Below are 18675 nucleotides of genomic sequence, written 5' to 3' on the forward strand. Positions count from 1 at the left end.
ACTACCCAGGGGCGACACATCTACTTCCAGCAGCTACTCTGGAAGCACCATGCCCTTTAAGGTACAAGTTAACTTTGACATTCCCATATTTGAGGGTCAAATAGATGCAGACACCATAGATAAATGGTTAAATGTGCTAGAAGGGTATTTTTATGTTCATGATTTTTCTGGTCAGGAAAAGATTACTTTTTCTCTTCTCAAAGCCACCCCCCATGTCAAGGACTAGTGGGAAACCTACTGCGAGTAGAAGGATGAAAGTACAACATTATAGTTTTCAGCTGCACCCACTTGGAATTCCTTCCAGACTGCCATCAAGGAGTAGTACTACCTTGTTATAAGCTATGAGGATCAATACATAAAGTGCACCACATTGCGGCAGGGAAGGGACCAAGACATGCCAGAGTTTACCAATATTTTCCATACCCTTCGCACAAAGTTGGGTATTAAGGATTCAGAGTAGCATTTGGCACTCAAATACCACAACTCCCTACAAAAATACATCCAGGAAGAAATAGAATTCCTGAGCATCTCCTCGCTCAACACAACATATCGATATGTCATCAAAATCAAGCAAAAGTTTAAACAAAAGAAGTGAGACTTTGGATCTGTGAATATGAAGCAAGGGAAAGGTGCCCCCAAACTACAAAACAAAGGACAAAGCTAAGGCGGGGTGGCCCAAGACAAACTGCCAAAGTTGCAAGCAAAGAACAATGTCGTGAAGCCGAAAAAGGACATAGGAAAGTGATGTGAGTTCCATAAGAGCTCCACTCACAACATAAGTGAGTGTTGGGCCAAGCAGTCAATGGTAGCCGAGCTAAAGGTTTCAGAATCAAATGCATGTTTCGACTCTAAGTCAGAACCCGACTAGGGGAATGGCAAAAGGAAGTAGATTATCGATGCGGAGCCCAATTCCACCGTTACCACCACGAAGATCCAGAAGGAGGAACCCAAAGATCCAGAGGAGGAGGAGCGTCTCTTCCACTCCCAGATGTGGTTAAAGGGCTCCCCACTACAATTCATTGTCGAAAGCGGGAGACAAAAGAACCTCATTTCGGCAGAGGTCGTGAAGTGGCTGGGCTTATCGACCACAACACATCCACAACCGTACACCATCAGGTGGCTTCACCAAGGACAAGATCTTCGCGTGAGTCAACAGTGTCGCCTTCCATACAACATCAAGCCCTTCACAGATGAGGTATTGTGTGACTTTGCTCCCCTTGATGTTTGTGATGTATTATTAGGACAACCATACTTGTGGAAGCGACATGTTGTGTATGAATCAAGGCCCTGTGATGTTATTGTTACTTTGGGAAATAAGTTGTATAAGATACCGAAGGTAGCACCACCTACCTCCATCTCTTTTATTATTGCAAAACAATGTAGTAAGCTCATTTCCAAAACTGGGAAATTCGTTTTCTTGATGATACACCCTCAAGGAAAGAAGAAGACGGTGGCCATGACCTCTAGACAGGGCCCCTCTACACGACAACTACATATGGACAAGGTCATGGAGGAGTACGAGGACATCTTCACCTCCCCTGCAGAGGTTCCTCTACACTATCATGTCAAGCACTCCATCGATCTAACCCCAGGTGCGCTGCTGCCCAATGGACCAATCTATAAGTGCTTTGTTTTGGAGAACGATGAAATCAAGAGGCAGATTTAGGAGTTACTACAGAAAGGTCACATATTTCCAAGTTCATCACCCTATGGGAGCCCGATCGTGTTGGTACAGAAGAAGGATGGGACTTGGAGACTCTGCATTAACTATCGGGCGCTAAACAAGATCACTGTTCGTAATAGGTACCCGATCCCATGGATTGATGACCTCCTGGAGCAACTAAAGGGGAAAAATATTTCAACAAGGTCGATCTGAAGTCGGAATATCACCAGATACCAATCGAACCCTCCGATGTGTGGAAGATTGGCTTCAAAGCCAAGGAGGGCCTTTTTGAAGGGTTGTGTTAGCCTCCTATACCAATAGGTTTTCATCTCTCATGATTGACAGTGGAAGGGCCAAAAATGTTCACCTTCCATGCTGCTAAGGTTCCATTTTTGTGAAAGAGGCAAACAATTAAAAAATGTAAAGAGGGTATGCCTTAAAAGAAAAATCAAAGGGCAAGAAAATGAATTGGTCAAAGAAAAAATAAAAGAAATGAACCCCAAACAAAGACCATGAAAGTGGCTAGTCCAAATTGCCACTACTACTTTGATGGGTGGTCCAACAGCTCAAGCTGGGCCTCACCATGTTTTGAATTGCATGTTGTAGACTAGAGAGGAAGTACCTGTTCAAACAGTTCAAGCTTGACAGATGACTAGGTGGATAGAGAAATAAAGGAGCCCAACTGCTTAATCTGGGCCCTTGGAAGTCATAAGGGTAGACTTAGATAGGAGGGCAGCAAAAAGAAAAGAGAATTATCAGGGTTTGCAAGGCCAAGTGCACCCATCCAAAGGAAGAAAAAATGTTAGGCATATTAGGCAGGGTAGGCAGTTGAAGGTTGCAGAAAGCAAGATCTAAGCATATCACATGGGAAAAATCACAATGATGGCACCAGCAGGAGAAAGGCAAGAGCAATGGCCTATTGGGCAAACTACTAAACTATCACTAACTTCCCTCATCCCCTTCAAAATTTTCTTACTAACCTCCCCATGAGGACTGCAGGATCTGCCTGATCAGTCCTCCTTAGACTCCTCATTTGTAAAAATTTCATGTCAGAAATGACTTCTCTCTTTGAAGAGCAGCCACATTTCTTGTGTAAAAATTCTTTTCATTTTGATCTACTCCCTAACTAAGTTTATTTCCTAAAAAGCTTAGTATCTTTCACTTCCCATTCACATTTCCCTCCAGTGCTAACTACTAACTCTATCTACACTAAATCCCCTATGTTCCCCTTTCCCCTACTACTATAACACCATGGTGTATAAACCCCAAACAATGTATAAATATCCCCCCTTTAGCATTATAGCTAAATAACACTTCTATGGGAGACATTAGCCCACCAGGGACTATAGTCAACCCTCCTTTGGGATTACCCTAACCTCTGGTCAGAGTAATAACCTATACTAAACCCTCATTTCCCCTCTTTCCTGAAAAATTCATGAAAAACCCCTTCCCCCCCCGCTCGAAACCAGCATTCAAAGGTTTTAACCCTGACATATTAGCCCACATTAATCTGTATATATTCCAAATCCCCCTTAACCAAAGTTTTAAACCCAAAAATATTAAATAAATATTTTATTGGCCGGCGGGTCCCCCCCAAACTTGCACGATGGGTCGGGGCGCCCGCCAGCCCTTGATTTCCCGCTGCCCCCAATCTAACGGTGGGCGGTCGATTTGAGTTTTGAACCCGCCGCGCTTTAGCGTCCGGGGAGCGGGTGGTTTTGGCCCCCGTACACTGGACGCGTGGCAGCCGGCGGAGGTGTTCGGAGCCCCCCTCCCCGATACCGCCTTCTCCCAAAAGCGGTGCGGGGAGACCGCTTACCACCTTCCCGCTTACCGCCCCTCTTATGTCGCGTCACCCCCACGTCATCGTGACGTCATGTCACCGGCCCCCGCCCCCGCGCCTCGTGGCCCTCCACGTAACCTTGCCACCCCACACCATCCGCCACCGTGTCCTGCCATGCTGGCCTCCAGCTCAGCACCCACGTCACTTTCCGTACCTGGGCCCGCCATGACGTCATGCTGACGTCATCGGCGGAAAAGCGCCAATAACCCATATTTTCCAAAATGGTCGTTAAAAACGCGCAAAAGAGCCGTTTTGTGTCATTTTCACTCGAAAAAGACAGAGTCGCTGTTCTATGCGTTCATTGCGAAATTTGCCTCCAAGCCGCCAAATTCAAAGCTGCAGACGCCGCAACTCACCAATTTAGCTGCATTATTCACCCACTGTTCAACCCGGAGGCTCTCGGCATCGTTTATCCAGGTATTTGCCAGAATTCACCTGTTTTACCCATATTTATGCCATTTCTCTGCAAATTGTCCATAAACACCTGCTAATTCCCAAATTAAAGATTGTCTCTTAGTCAATTCTGGACCAAAGCAACTTGCATTGCCCCCTGCTCTAAAAATCGATGTTACAACAATAATCCGCGGTCTCAAAATCGCAAATTGACTCCCAAATCGCCCGGCATTGTTCCCTTTTGCCAGGTGCATACTTGAAGGACCAAATTTTACCAAACTATAATTATACCCCCTCCTTTGCAATTCATCTTCATTATTCACAATTCCTGTGAATTTTCCAAAGCAGAGCAAAGGCAAGCCTGCCTAGCCTGCCTATTCCTCTTTGAAGAACATATCTAGCACCTGCATTCAATCTGCCAATTGACTTCTAGAAAATCCTTGCAACCTATTGCACTTACCTTGTTCCATTCAGAAACTACATAATGGCTACTCCTGCACCCACAGCTCTCAGTGTTGCCCCCATGAATCCACCAAATAAAGCGTTGGAGTCCCTGCCTCTTGCTGACAGGGATTACCTCATCCAAGACTTTGTGGGTGATAGGAACCATTTGCAGACCTTCAGGGAATTGAGAGATGACTATTTGAACAACAATGATACATATGGGATATGGGAATCAAATCTGCCATATTACTTTCTCCCATCTGTTAACATTTTTCCAGAGATTATTCGCCTATGTGCTGAGAATTATGATGCAAATCATAGAGCTGTCAAGTCTCCATCTGGGAGCATTCTCTTTCACATTAATGCTGAGTCCATTAACCAGATGCTCAACTTCAAGCAAACTCAGCTGTTGTTTCCTTTCTCCATGAACTATCTGCTGGATACAGGTGCCAAGATGTCCACTGCTGACATTCAGAAGATCACCCAGACATTTATGAGGCCTGACCGCCAGCCCACAGGGCCACCTCCCTACTTGTATGTCCACTTTACTGATGTAGGAAAACTTTTGCTGGACATGATTGCTTATGTGTTGGGCTATAAAACCAGTGAGTTTGTTGATGAGACTGTGCTGGTATTTTTAGCTGCTTATAGTCCAGGCCAACCCCCTGCCTGCAAATATAATTTTGCCAAATTCATAGCCAACAAGATACATGACCAGCTGTTCAAAGTAGACAGGGAGGGCATTTTCAAATACTCATCATACATCTACCATTTGTTCATGTATTACCAGTCCGAGGCCTTTCAATGCTCCATCAAAAAGCTGGATTCTAAGGGGGAAAGAAGGTCTGTCATCTTCTGGACATCAGTTTATCACCAAGTCCAAGATTCACCATACTCATACTGTGAATTTATCGATGAGTTTGTCTACCCAGTCTCTTGCTTATTAATGAGGTCCCCTCCTCCCAGAGTGTCATTTGAAATACAGAAAACCCTGCAGCTCTCTAAAAATTATAAAATAGGTGATTGGTACCTATACCAAGATCATACAGTCATCAGAATTTATGGCTGTGAGCTCTGTCCATACAGGCTCCCAAAATATGTGCCAATCAGGCTGTTTGCCTTGGAGTACTATAGGCAGCTCATTCACTCTGACCTCACCCACTTCCACAGTGCTAAAAAGAAAGCCCATCTCAAGTTTAAGCACCACCTGGGCCCCTTCATCATGAACAAAAAAGAGGGATGGCAAGATGCTGAGCAAATCCTCAAAGACAAGTACAAGCTATCAAAAAGCTTCCGGTGGGTCCCTTATGACCTTGAAGGCTTCATCTGTGCTAGGAGGGTCAAGTACAGGCTTCTAGGCTATGAGCACTGTAAATTTCCACATATTGAACAGTATGCCAATCAGCAAGAATGGCTGCAAGATACTTTAATTAAAAAACTAACTGAAGTAGAGATAATGCAAAAGAATGTCAAGGATTTGGAAAAAACTCTTGACTTGGATTCTGTGCAGCAGGTAATCTTCAAGCAACCACATCCAGTGGGAGAAGGGATTTCAGCTACAACTACTACACCAGCCACCCAAGCGCCATCTACAGCAGTATCAGGTACAGATAAGGGTAAAGGAATAATGGGTGCTGAACAAGAGACAGTAAAGGAACAGCCTGCCTCCTCAATTGGGCAGCAACAAGAGCAGACCCCTCCACCGCAAACTGAACAACCAATAGCACCTATATTGCAGACTCCCGCACATGAGGAGAGATGTAAGAAAAGAGACAGAGAAGAGTCCACTCCTGCTAGTGGATCCTCCTAGCAACCTGAGGCCAAGAGGCAAAAGGTTGACTCCCCAGTAATAGAAGAAATAAGTGAAGAAGTCCTTGACAGTCCAAGGAAAGAAGGGGGAGACAGCCAGCAAACGGGTACAAGCTCCTTTCAGCAGGAGCAGGGATTACAGCTTGGCTTGGAGGTGTCCTTCTCCTCTTAGCAGAGCAAGAAGCCTTCAAGCACCAAGGATTCCTTCAAAAAAATAAAGGCACAAAATGACTTGCTGAGAATAGAAGTATACAAGCAGTTTCTCAAAGCAACACCAGCCAAGCAAGAAAGGTTGATGTCTGTATATGACATACAAGAGGATAAAATGATCCTCAACCACTTCAAACCCAAGGTGCCGCAGCCTAAATCAACTGCAGATTATGTAAGAACAAGGGTGGATGTCATGGCAAAAGACATTCACCCCATGGACCAAATTGAACTGCACAAACAAACGGGGGAAATGGTCTATGCCACCTTGGTAGATAGGGCCACAATGGCCCATGAATTGAAAGAATCACTAAAGAATACCAACATTCAGTTGGATTTTGAGAGAATGTCCTCCATGGCCAAGGACAACAGGATTAAATCACTAGAGGACATCATCATAGACCTAGGACATGATCCTAAGGACCCAAAGGCTGTGAGGGCCCTCATGAAAAAGAAAGAAGATGATCTTAATGCATTGAAGAAAAGGTTGAAGCTGCTGCCCACCGAGCACCCCCAAACAGCAGAATTGCAGAAGGAAAAGGAGGCCGATGAGCAGCTTTATCTAATAATGCAGCTCAATCAGAAGGTCCTTGATTTGGAAAAGGAACTAGAAGGAGCATTGCAAGACAAGCAGGGAGAATCTACATCCCAAGCTCCTCCAACTACTTCAACCACTGCAACAACTACAGAGGCAGCAGTAGCCCCTGTAACAACTACAAGAACAACAGAAGCAGCAACAACAACAACAGCTCCAAAGTCCAGTTTAAACATGGAAGATTTGACTAAGGCTATCAAAGAGATGGAGCTCCAAGATACTGAGATTAAGCAGGCCAAGGAAAAGTTGGCAGAACTAGAGGCCAAATATGACAAGTCCAAGATGACTGTAGCTGAGCAGTCTAGAGAAATTAAGGCCCTGAAAGACAAGATAAAGGCCTTAGAAAAGGAGCTCAAGCTAGAAAGTGCTCTAGCAGAAATAAAGAGAATTTTGTGGGCCCGGATTGACCAATCCATTACTAGACAATGGAAGTCAATCAAGACTGTGCATGAACAAATGGAATTAATTGGCAAAGCACAGATCGAGATCCAGAAAGCCAGAACAGTACTGGGGAATAGGCTTGAGCAGGCCAATAGAATGATACACTTTTTGAACAATCAGACCCAAGAGGAGCTAGTAGCCATCAACATTGTTAACAGAATAGAGGTTGTCCTTACAGCTAAAAAGGTGCTGACTCTCAGGAATTATGTACAGACTGTAGAGAGAAAATTCCATGAAATACAGGCTGAGGTGGATGAATACAAGCTCAAAATGGGAGCACTGCAAGGAAAGGGATTGCCCAGCCTACTAACCAGCACGGGAAGACTGCTCCCCCGTGAGCAATATGCTGCCAGGATGTCAACTTTTATTGAAAATCATATCACTGCATCTGCCAGTACTTCTGAGGAAGCAGGGCCTCCAACAGGGCAGGGCCTTTATGACAAACTTGAAAATCTATTTTTTATTGAAAATGAAATCCACCACCTTTTTGAGGTTCCTCCTAATTTTTATAGATATACAGAGGCAGATGAAACATTGGTGAAAATTTGAAGGCACCAACTGCCCAAAGAGGATTGGTGGCAGGCAATGCTGCAAATTTTGCCTCAGTGATCTCAGTTGATCAATCCTAGTCAGCCTCCACTTAGCAAAGAGCAAAAAGCAGAATAAAGACAGCACACAAGGCAGCCGAAGGATGACTCAGCATAAAGACAGCGACAGCAAGCCAAATATAAAAAATGCGCAAATTTTGGGCAGCGCATCTTCAGCCGACTCCAACGGTCACAAAGTCAACATTCTCTGACCATTTTGGACAGCTATTACAATCAGAAGTTACTACAGCATTTACTTTCTCAGCTACAATGCTCCAGGAGTTGGCACAATATTAATGAGCCATTAACTCATTTGTTAGATATTTTCTCATGTAAATTTTGTATATATACCTCCCCTGGCAACGTATTAGGGGTTGGTGATTTTCATTCTGAGGCAAATGTATTGTATATTTTCAGATAATCTAATGCAAAGACGCTGGAACACTCAGTGATTTCCTGAATGTTTGATGTCTTGGTGATGCTATGCGTTCTGTTGCAGAATTCCTGTGCTGTCTAATGGAACAATAAGTTTTCTCAATCTATGTTTTGTCTTCTTATGTTTGTTTGAATCATACACATGTTTCACTAATCTAACAGTAGAGAAAAGGAATAGTACAGGAAATGTTTGGTTACACCTTGTGCTCAATCTCTATTGCTGAAAATGTTTTCTTCAGAATTGATCATGAACATGAATTCTTAATTGCTCATGTTTTCATTAATTCTATAAATATGAATGTTATATAGAAATTCTTCACTGCTTCTAAATAATATTCCCACCGTTCTCCACATCAGTTTGTTGAAAGATCCTTAATTGCCTTTCATGCCCTGATCACATCACCCCAATCACAGATTTAAAGAATTGTTTCTTAGACACTTATCTGGCTCTGCAACATCACTATTGTATCAGCACAGGCATATCAAGCAAGTTAAGCATCACTGACTCCATGCCCAATGGCCCAGAACACCCTGGTAATCATATATATATCTTGACTGAAGTCATCATCCAGCAAATTTCAAAACAAAATCTTGAGCATCATAACTAGCCTAAAATATGGTACAAACAAAGTTAAATCATAAAGAGAGAGCCCTCTCTGGTCATAGGTAGGCTAGAACTTGTGACCCAAAGATTGGTTAGTGGTTACCTCGGCCGTATTCCCTTGGGAGTCAAAGGGAACAACCTGAGTGATAACATAATTGGCGACTCCACTGGGGACAGAGCGTATTTTTCAGCTGCTGTCTGTTTTTAGACAGTAGTTCCAAAAGCCTGATCAGTCCCTTAAAATAGTTCTAAAAAATATCCTCAAAAATACCAAAAACAAGTTCAGAAGCTGGCTCCTAAGAAGAGAACTAGGCACACCAGGTCAAATCCTGACCCAAATCCCCCACCTGTTTTCGAAAATCCAAATTTGATCCATAAAACTCTTAGGAACCAGAAGGAACCCGAACAATCCCCTGAAACTAGCCCTGAGGCAGTTCAGCAAAGTTTTATTCCAACCCCTTCTAAGCCAGCCGTTCACCTCCATACAACTCATTCCTCCCCCTCTTCATCATCTACTTCACAAAACATATTGTCTACAGCCAACACACAAACTGCTGTTGCTGTCCTAGTTGTTCCCCTTCTACCTGTTGTCCCACTTATCACACCAAATATGGCTAATCGTTATGCACCCCTTCAGTTTCCTGGCAATCCTGGGGCCATGCCTCAGGATTACCAAGGCAAAATTACTTATTTTGATGGAACCAGTACGTACACTGCCTTACAACATACTAAGAAAATGCAAGACTACTTTGAGAACTATGAGATAGATGATGATGATGTAAGGATGAAAATCTTTGTCCAAAGTTTAACAGGTGAAGTAAGAACCTGGTTCAGGGCACTGGCTGCACATTCTATAGCTGATTCAGGTGCCCTTTATCAGTCCTTCCTCAACAGATGGGAAAAGAAAAAGGACCCTCTGCACATTTTATCTGAATACGATACCATAAAAAGAGGCCCACAAGAAGCTGTCTTGGACTATTGCACTAGATTCAACACTATTTATAATGCCATTCCTCAAAATCTTAGGCCTCCACCCGATTTAGCATTGATTAAATTCCCGGATGGATTTGATGTTGATATGGCATATCAACTAAGAGAAAGAGCCCCTGCAACTCTAGCAGACATGCAAAACATAGCTGTTAGTGTAGAGGCAAATCTAATTGCCAAAAGAAACCGGGCAAGGACTGAAAGGAGAACTACTTTCAAAGAAGAACCCTCATAATTTGAGCAAAAGCTAGATGCAATCATGAAAGGGATGGATAGACTTGGAGACAGGGTGGAAACCATAGAAAGAAAATCATCATGGGAAGGTCAAACAAGCAATATTAGAAACCCAAACTTCAGAAAGAATCAAAATCCTAATGTTGGAAGGACTGATCCTGACCAGCATGTCAGACCTCCTTTCCAAGAGAATTATGCCGAGGCTTCAACATCTAGTGAACCTAATGAAGACCCTCACATCAACCTAATGGGTTTGGACAGTGAAAATCAAGTCTTTTTGACACAAGAAGACCAAGAGGTTTACAATGACAATCAATTCCACACTAAGTCAGGAGAATCATTCGATTTTAAAGAAGGGTATGATGCAGCTGTGTATGAGGTACACAAACAGTACAAACTAAGGAGTAGAACAATAGATGTACCTACACCCCTCAAACCAAAGGACAATAAGCAGCCAAAAAAGATCAATCAAAATACTACCCTTCCCCAATCAGCTGGCAGCTCAAACTCACCTGCCACAGAGGTGACTGTGGAGGACATCTCAGAGCAACAGTCCTCTCAAAATCAGCCAGGTCCACCCCAACCATTAAAGACAAAGGCAGATAATCCCCCAGGAAACAAACATGGCACCAGTTTTACTCAAAATGGACCTAACTATGAGCAAAAGACACTTGATAACTCAGCTGAAAAGGAAAAATCTGTTGCACTAAATGCCAAAATTCAAAAGGAAAAACCTTTTAACTTGGAAACAGAAATAAGTAAGCTAAAGATATCAGTTCCTCTTTCGGAATTAGCCAAACATGATATATACAGACAGTAGATCAACAAGTCACTCCAAGTATCAGACAACAAAGATGCGGTTAATGTCCTAGATGACCAACCAGAATTGTTGTTCGGACCTGAGGTTAATGGAAAAACAGAAAATGGAGGGGTTCCACCCTTTTATGTCAGTCTAAACATTCATGATAAGGTCCTACATAATGCAATGTTTGATTCTGGGGCCTCACACAACTTAATCCCCAAATCTGTAATGGAAAAACTTGACTTGGACATCACAAGACCTTACAAAGATCTGTTCTCATTTGATTCAAGCCAAGTCAGGTGTTTAGGCCTGATTAAAGACTTATGTGTCTCCCTGGTTCAATACCCAACCAAAACTATCTTGATGGATGTAGTGGTAGCTGACATACCCCCTAAGTATGGCATGCTCTTGTCCAGATCCTGGGGGGCCAAACTTCAAGGATCTCTGCAATTAGATATGTCCTATGCAACTATCTCAGTCTTTGGGCAGCCAAAGAGATTGTACCGGGAAACTTTGATGAAATATGTGGTAAGCAGTCAAGAGAAGCCCCAAAACTTTCCAATCTACTCAATACACTCAGACATGGATTCATTTATTCTCTACAATGCTGACATCTGTCACAAAGCTTATTCTGAACTATTGATGACAGTAGAGACCGAGGAGTCAGATGAACAATGTACTTTCAAAGACCAAGGGACTGTGGGTATAGCTGATAAGAAGACAAAGGAACAGGATGCACCAAGTAACTTGCAAGAAACAAATCTGCCCATGATCCAACTCACTAAAAATTTCAATCCAGATCTTGATCATGAAACCTTATGGTATCTAGAATTTGATGGCTCTGTAAACAAGCTAGGAGCTGGGGCAGGAGTATGGATCCACAATATGCACAATGACCAAGCTGAGGGCCATGCATACAGACTAAACTTTCGATGCACAAACAACATGGCTGAATATGAAGCCCTCCTGTTAGGTCTGAAACTCATAAAAAATCTAGGTGCAACCAAAATCTCAATCTTGGGAGATTCAGATCTGGTCATACAACAGATGAAGGGAAATTTCACCACAAATGATCTGAGGTTGAGAGCATACAAGGGGGCAGCTATTCAAATACTTGAGAGCTTCTCACAATCACAGTTGACTAAAATTTCCAGAGAACTCAATCTACATGCTCACAGCTTGGCAACTTTTGCCAGCACTTGTAAGTTGCCTTTCAAAACCAATCATACATTTACTGCTGAAATCAAACACAGACCTTCAGTTCCGGATAACATCAAGAATTGGCAAGTCTTCGAGAGTAACACTCAGATAAAAAACTTTCTCACTTTAAAGGAAGAATTTTCGGGCATGAACATTGACACTAGCACTAGAGATGATCAACCACAGGTCTGCATAGTTACACAGGAAATATCAGCTGAAATAGCTGATCTAGTTTTGCATCCTACCACCTTTGACAAAGAAACCATACGGGAGTTGAAACAATCGGATGAAGAGGAAATGGTTGAAACAGAAGATGAGGTAATTGAGCTGAAGGATAATTTTCTGCCCATAGGTCTAACCCCTTTGGAGGATCTGTTTGATTCAAATGATATCTCAAGAAAACCAAAAATGCAACCATTGAATGCTGAAATAGAAGATTGTAACATTGGGACCCCTGAAAATCCCAAAATGGTTAAGCTATCCAAAGCATTACCACCGGAGCAGAAACTAAAATACATTGAGTTATTCAAAGAGTTTCAAGATGTCTTTGCCTGGAGCTATGAGGACCTTAAATCTTATGATACATCAGTTATCCAGCACACTATCCCTCTAAAAGAAAATCAAAAGCCTTTTAAACAGAAGCTCAGGAGAGTCAATCCAGTCCTCCTCCCCCTTATTGAAAAAGAGGTCAAACGTATGTATGAAGCTGGGATCATTGCCCCAATTAGATTCTCAGAGTGGATCTCAAACCTTGTGCCTACTAGGAAAAAGACAGGGGAAATCAGACTGTGTGTTGACCTTAGGAATCTGAACAAAGTATCTCTCAAAGACCATTATCCCTTACCTAAAATGGACCACATCTTGCAAAGAGTAGTGGGAGCTGCTAGGATCTCTTTACTAGATGGTTTCTCAGGATTCAATCAGATTCTAGTACACCAGGATGATCAAGACAAAACAGCCCTCACAACACCTTGGGGAACATTCAAATATGTCAAAATGCCTTTTGGACTTAAAAATGCAGGGGCCACATTCCAAAGAGCAATGGATATTGCCTTTGCCAAGGAAATTCATGACTTCTTAGTTATCTATCTTGATGATCTCACTGCCTTTTCAAAATCAGATCAAGAACACTTAGAACACTTGAGGCAGGTTTTCACAATTTGTAGAAAGTATGGCATATCTTTGAACCCAAAGAAGTCACTGTTTGGGCTGGAGGAAGGTAAACTCTTGGGGCATATAATTTCAAAAGATGGGATTAGGATTGATCCAGACAGAATTCAAGCTATCCTACAAATACCACATCCAAGAAACATCAAAGAACTACAAAGCTTTCTAGGAAAGATCAACTTCTTGAGGAGGTTCATTCCCAATCTGGCTGAACTCATAAGAATGTTAAATAATATGCTGAAAAAGGATTCCAAGATCAAATGGACCATGGAAGCTAGACAAGCCTTTGAGGATATCAAAAGAGCATTGACAAACACACCAGTCCTAACAAGCCCTAGATTTGATCATCATTTTTTCTTTTGCTTCAGAGCATACTATTGCTGCTGTTCTGTTACAAAAAGATGACCAAGGCCGTGAAAAACCCATTGCATTTTTAGCAGAGCCCTTAGGGAGGCTCCTTTGAAATATCAGATCATGGAAAAACAAGCCTATGCATTGGTAAAAGCCATCAAGGAATTCAGAATCTATATCCGTTACTCTCATATAATTGCCTATGTACCTAATGCAGTGGTCAAAGATATTCTAACCCAAGAAGGAATTGAAGGCAAGAGGGGCAAATGGATTGCCAATATCTTAGAATATGACATTGAGATTAAACCTACCAAACTGATAAAAGGACAAGGCCTAGCTAAACTAATGACTGAAACTAATTTTCAAGCCCTTGACATTAATGAACTGGACAGCGAACAGGAGATGGCGACTCCACAGATCAACCAAGCCTTTATGCAATCTCCCTGGTATACTGATATATGTTTTGTATTATTAAACCTGCAAGCTCCTCCAGGGTTGTCCAGAACCAAGAAAAGATTCTTAAAAATGAAAGCATCAAAGTTTTGTATTATTGACAATATTTTGTTTTGGAGAAATCATGAAGGAATCTTACTCAATTGCTTAACAATAGAAGAAACTAACAATGTCCTCAAAGAATTTCATGCAGGTGACTGTGGAGGACACTTATATTGGAAGTCCACAGCTGATAAAATCCTAAGGGCTGGATTTTATTGGCCCTCCTTGTTTGCTGATGTAAAGAAATTTGTGATGTCTTGCCACAAATGCCAAATTTTTGAGGGCAAGAGGAAGCTGCTACCTTTACCACTCAAACCAGTTTCAACTGAAAGACCATTCCAGCAATGGGGTTTAGACTTCATTGGTGAAATTCACCCTTCATCCTCTGGCCAGCATAGGTGGATTCTCACTGCCACAGATTATTTCACCAAATGGATAGAGGCCATCCCTTGCAGGCAGGCCAATGACTCCATTATTATACAATTCCTAGAAACCAACATCTTGTCCAGGTTTGGCTGTCCAGACAAAATTATTACAGACAATGCTGCTGCTTTCAAGTCCAAGAAAATGATCAACTTTTGTCACAAGTATCACATGACCCTAGGTCATTCCACTGCCTATTATCCTCAAGGTAATGGCCTAGCTGAGTCTTCCAATAAAAGTCTCATTAATATCATTAAGAAAGTTTTGGAAGAAAACAAAAAGAATTGGCATAAGAAGCTGGTAAATGCACTGTGGGCAGATAGACTGACCACCAAGAGATCAATTGGCATGAGTCCATATGAACTGGTTTATGGGCTAGAAGCAAAGTTTCCTACATCTCTAGCAATTCCTGTGATCAAGTTGCTGCAAGAAATACAAGCTGAGCCAAATGACATTCAAAGAAGAATTAATCAAACAATTCATTTACAGCAAACAAGAGAAGAAGTCTATCAAAGAACCCAAGTTCTACAAGAAAAGCTCAAAAGAATATTTGACAAAAGAACCAAAGCTGAAGATTTCTTTATAGGAAATAAAGTGTTAAGATGGGATTCCAGAAGGGAGGACAAAGGCAAACATGGTAAGTTTGATTTTTTATGGAAAGGACCCTATGTCATTTATGCCATACAAGGAAACAATACCTATTTTCTAAGAAGTTTGGATGGCTCAAACACTGAGGAAGGCCCAGTCAATGGGAGAATGCTCAAGCATTATTTTGACTCCCTTTGATCAAACACTGAACAGGCATATATTGTACATAAATATTTGTATTTCCAGTATTTTCAGTTACAACAGATAAATAAAGCACCGAGTGGAGCATATTTTGAGAAGACCAGGGTGCTGCATTTTTCCCTTTTTTTGAATATATGTGATCCTGGCATTTGGAAAGCAAAGAAAAACACAGGATAACTATCAAGTGATGAGGAGAAAGTCTGAGAAACAGGTAAAACAGATCTGCAAATTCACAGCAAATCAGCTCACTGGGTGCTGCCTGCAACTATCTAGGATCCTAGCCAATGGTCTCCAACAAACAGAGAAATTCAGCCTGCAGCAAGAAAGCAGAAACTCAGGCAATCTGACCTGCTGTTCTTGGCTTTTCACCTGGAAAAGCCATCCCCAAGTGGAGCCACTGTTAGCCTCCTATACCAATAGGTTTTCATCTCTCATGATTGACAGTGGAAGGGCCAAAAATGTTCACCTTCCATGCTGCTAAGGTTCCATTTTTGTGAAAGAAGCAGACAATTAAAAAATGTAAAGAGGGTATGCCTTAAAAGAAAAATCAAAGGGCAAGAAAATGAATTGGTCAAAGAAAAAATAAAAGAAATGAACCCCAAACAAAGACCATGAAAGTGGCTAGTCCAAATTGCCACTACTACTTTGATGGGTGGTCCAACAGCTCAAGCTGGGCCTCACCATGTTTTGAATTGCATGTTGTAGACTAGAGAGGAAGTACCTGTTCAAACAGTTCAAGCTTGACAGATGACTAGGTGGATAGAGAAATAAAGGAGCCCAACTGCGTAATCTGGGCCCTCGGAAGCCATAAGGGTAGACTTAGATAGGAGGGCAGCAAAAAGAAAAGAGAATTATCAGGGTTTGCAAGGCCAAGTGCACCCATCCAAAGGAAGAAAAAATGTTAGGCATATTAGGCAGGGTAGGCAGTTGAAGGTTGTAGAAAACAAGATCTAAGCATATCACATGGGAAAAATCAGAATGATGGCACCAGCAGGAGAAAGGCAAGAGCAATGGCCTATTGGGCAAACTACTAAACTATCACTAACTTCCCTCATCCCCTTCAAAAGTTTCTTACTAACGTCCCCATGAGGACTGCAGGATCTGCCTGATTAGTCCTCCTTAGACTCCTCATTTGTAAAAATTTCATGTCAGAAATGACTTCTCTCTTTGAAGAGCAGCCACATTTCTTGTGTAAAAATTCTTTTCATTTTGATCTACTCCCTAACTAAGTTTATTTCCTAAAAAGCTTAGTGTCTTTCACTTCCCATTCACATTTCCCTCCAGTGCTAACTACTAACTCTATCTACACTAAATCCCCTATGTTCCCCTTTCCCCTACTACTATAAAACCATGGTGTATAAACCCCAAACAATGTATAAATATCCCCCCTTTAGCATTATAGCTAAATAACACTTCTATGGGAGACATTAGCCCACCAGGGACTATAGTCAACCCTGCTTTGGGATTACCCTAACCTATGGTCAGAGTAATAACCTATACTAAACCCTCATTTCCCCTCTTTCCCGAAAAATTCATGAAAAACCCCTTCCCGCCCGCTCGAAACCAGCATTCAAAGGTTTTAACCCTGACATATTAGCCCACATTAATCTGTATATATTCCAAATCCCCCTTAACCAAAGTTTTAAACCCAAAAATATTAAATAAATATTTTATTGGCCGGCGGGTCCCCCCCAAACTTGCACGATGGATCGGGGCGCCCGCCAGCCCTTGATTTCCCGTTGCCCCCAATCTAACGGTGGGCGGTCGATCTGAGTTTTGAACCCGCCGCGCTTTAGCGTCCGGGGAGTGAGTGGTTTTGGCCCCCGTACACTGGACGCGTGGCAGCCGGCGGAGGTGTTTGGAGCCCCCCTCCCCGATACCGCCTTCTCCCAAAAGCGGTGCAGGGAGACCGCTTACCACCTTCCCGCTTACCGCCCCTCTTATGTCGCGTCACCCCCACGTCATCGTGACGTCATGTCACCGGCCCCTGCCCCCGCGCCTCGTGGCCCTCCACGTAACCTTGCCACCCCACACCATCCGCCACCGTGTCCTGCCATGCTGGCCTCCAGCTCAGCACCCACGTCACTTTCCGTACCTGGGCCCGCCATGACGTCATGCTGACGTCATCAGCGGAAAAGCGCCAATAACCCATATTTTCCAAAATGGTCGTTAAAAACGCGCAAAAGAGTCATTTTTGTGTCATTTTCACTCGAAAAAGACAGAGTCGCTATTCTATGCGTTCATTGCGAAATTTGCCTCCAAGCCACTAAATTCAAAGCTGCAGACGCGGCAACTCACCAATTTAGCTGCATTATTCATCCACTGTTCAACTCGGAGGCTCTCGGCATCGTTTATCCAGGTATTTGCCAGAATTCACCTGTTTTACCCATATTTATGCCATTTCTCTGCAAATTGTCCATAAACACCTGCTAATTCCCAAATTAAAGATTGTCTCTTAGTCAATTCTGGACCAAAGCAACTTGCATTGCCCCTTGCTCTAAAAATCGATGTTACAACAATAATCTGCGGTCTCAAAATCGCAAATTGACTCCCAAATCGCCCGGCATTGTTCCCTTTTGCCGGGTACATACTTGAAGGACCAAATTTTACCAAACTATAATTATACCCCCTCCTCTGCAATTCATCTTCATTATTCACAATTCCTGTGAATTTTCCAAAGCAGAGCAGAGGCAAGCCTGCCTAGCCTGCCTATTCCTCTTTGAAGAACATATCTAGCACCTGCATTCAATCTGCCAATTGACTTCTAGAAAAGCCTTGAAACCTATTGCACTTACCTTGTTCCATTCAGAAACTACATAATGGCTACTCCTGCACCCACAGCTCTCAGTGTTGCCCCCATGAATCCACCAAATAAAGAGCTGGAGTCCCTGCCTCTTGCTGACAGGGATTACCTCATCCAAGACTTTGTGGGTGATAGGAACCATTTGCAGACCTTCAGGGAATTGAGAGATGACTATTTGAACAACAATGATACATATGGGATATGGGAATCAAATCTGCCATATTACTTTCTCCCATCTGTTAACATTTTTCCAGAGATTATTCGCCTATGTGCTGAGAATTATGATGCAAATCACAGAGCTGTCAAGTCTCCATCTGGGAGCATCTTCTTTCACATTAATGCTGAGTCCATTAACCAGATGCTCAACTTCAAGCAAACTCAGTTGTTGTTTCCTTTCTCCATG

This window comes from Pinus tabuliformis, chromosome 8 (assembly GCF_031772625.1).
Source record: "Pinus tabuliformis cultivar Carrire ecotype Pingquan chromosome 8, CPIR1, whole genome shotgun sequence".
Taxonomy (NCBI): Eukaryota; Viridiplantae; Streptophyta; class Pinopsida; order Pinales; family Pinaceae; genus Pinus; species Pinus tabuliformis.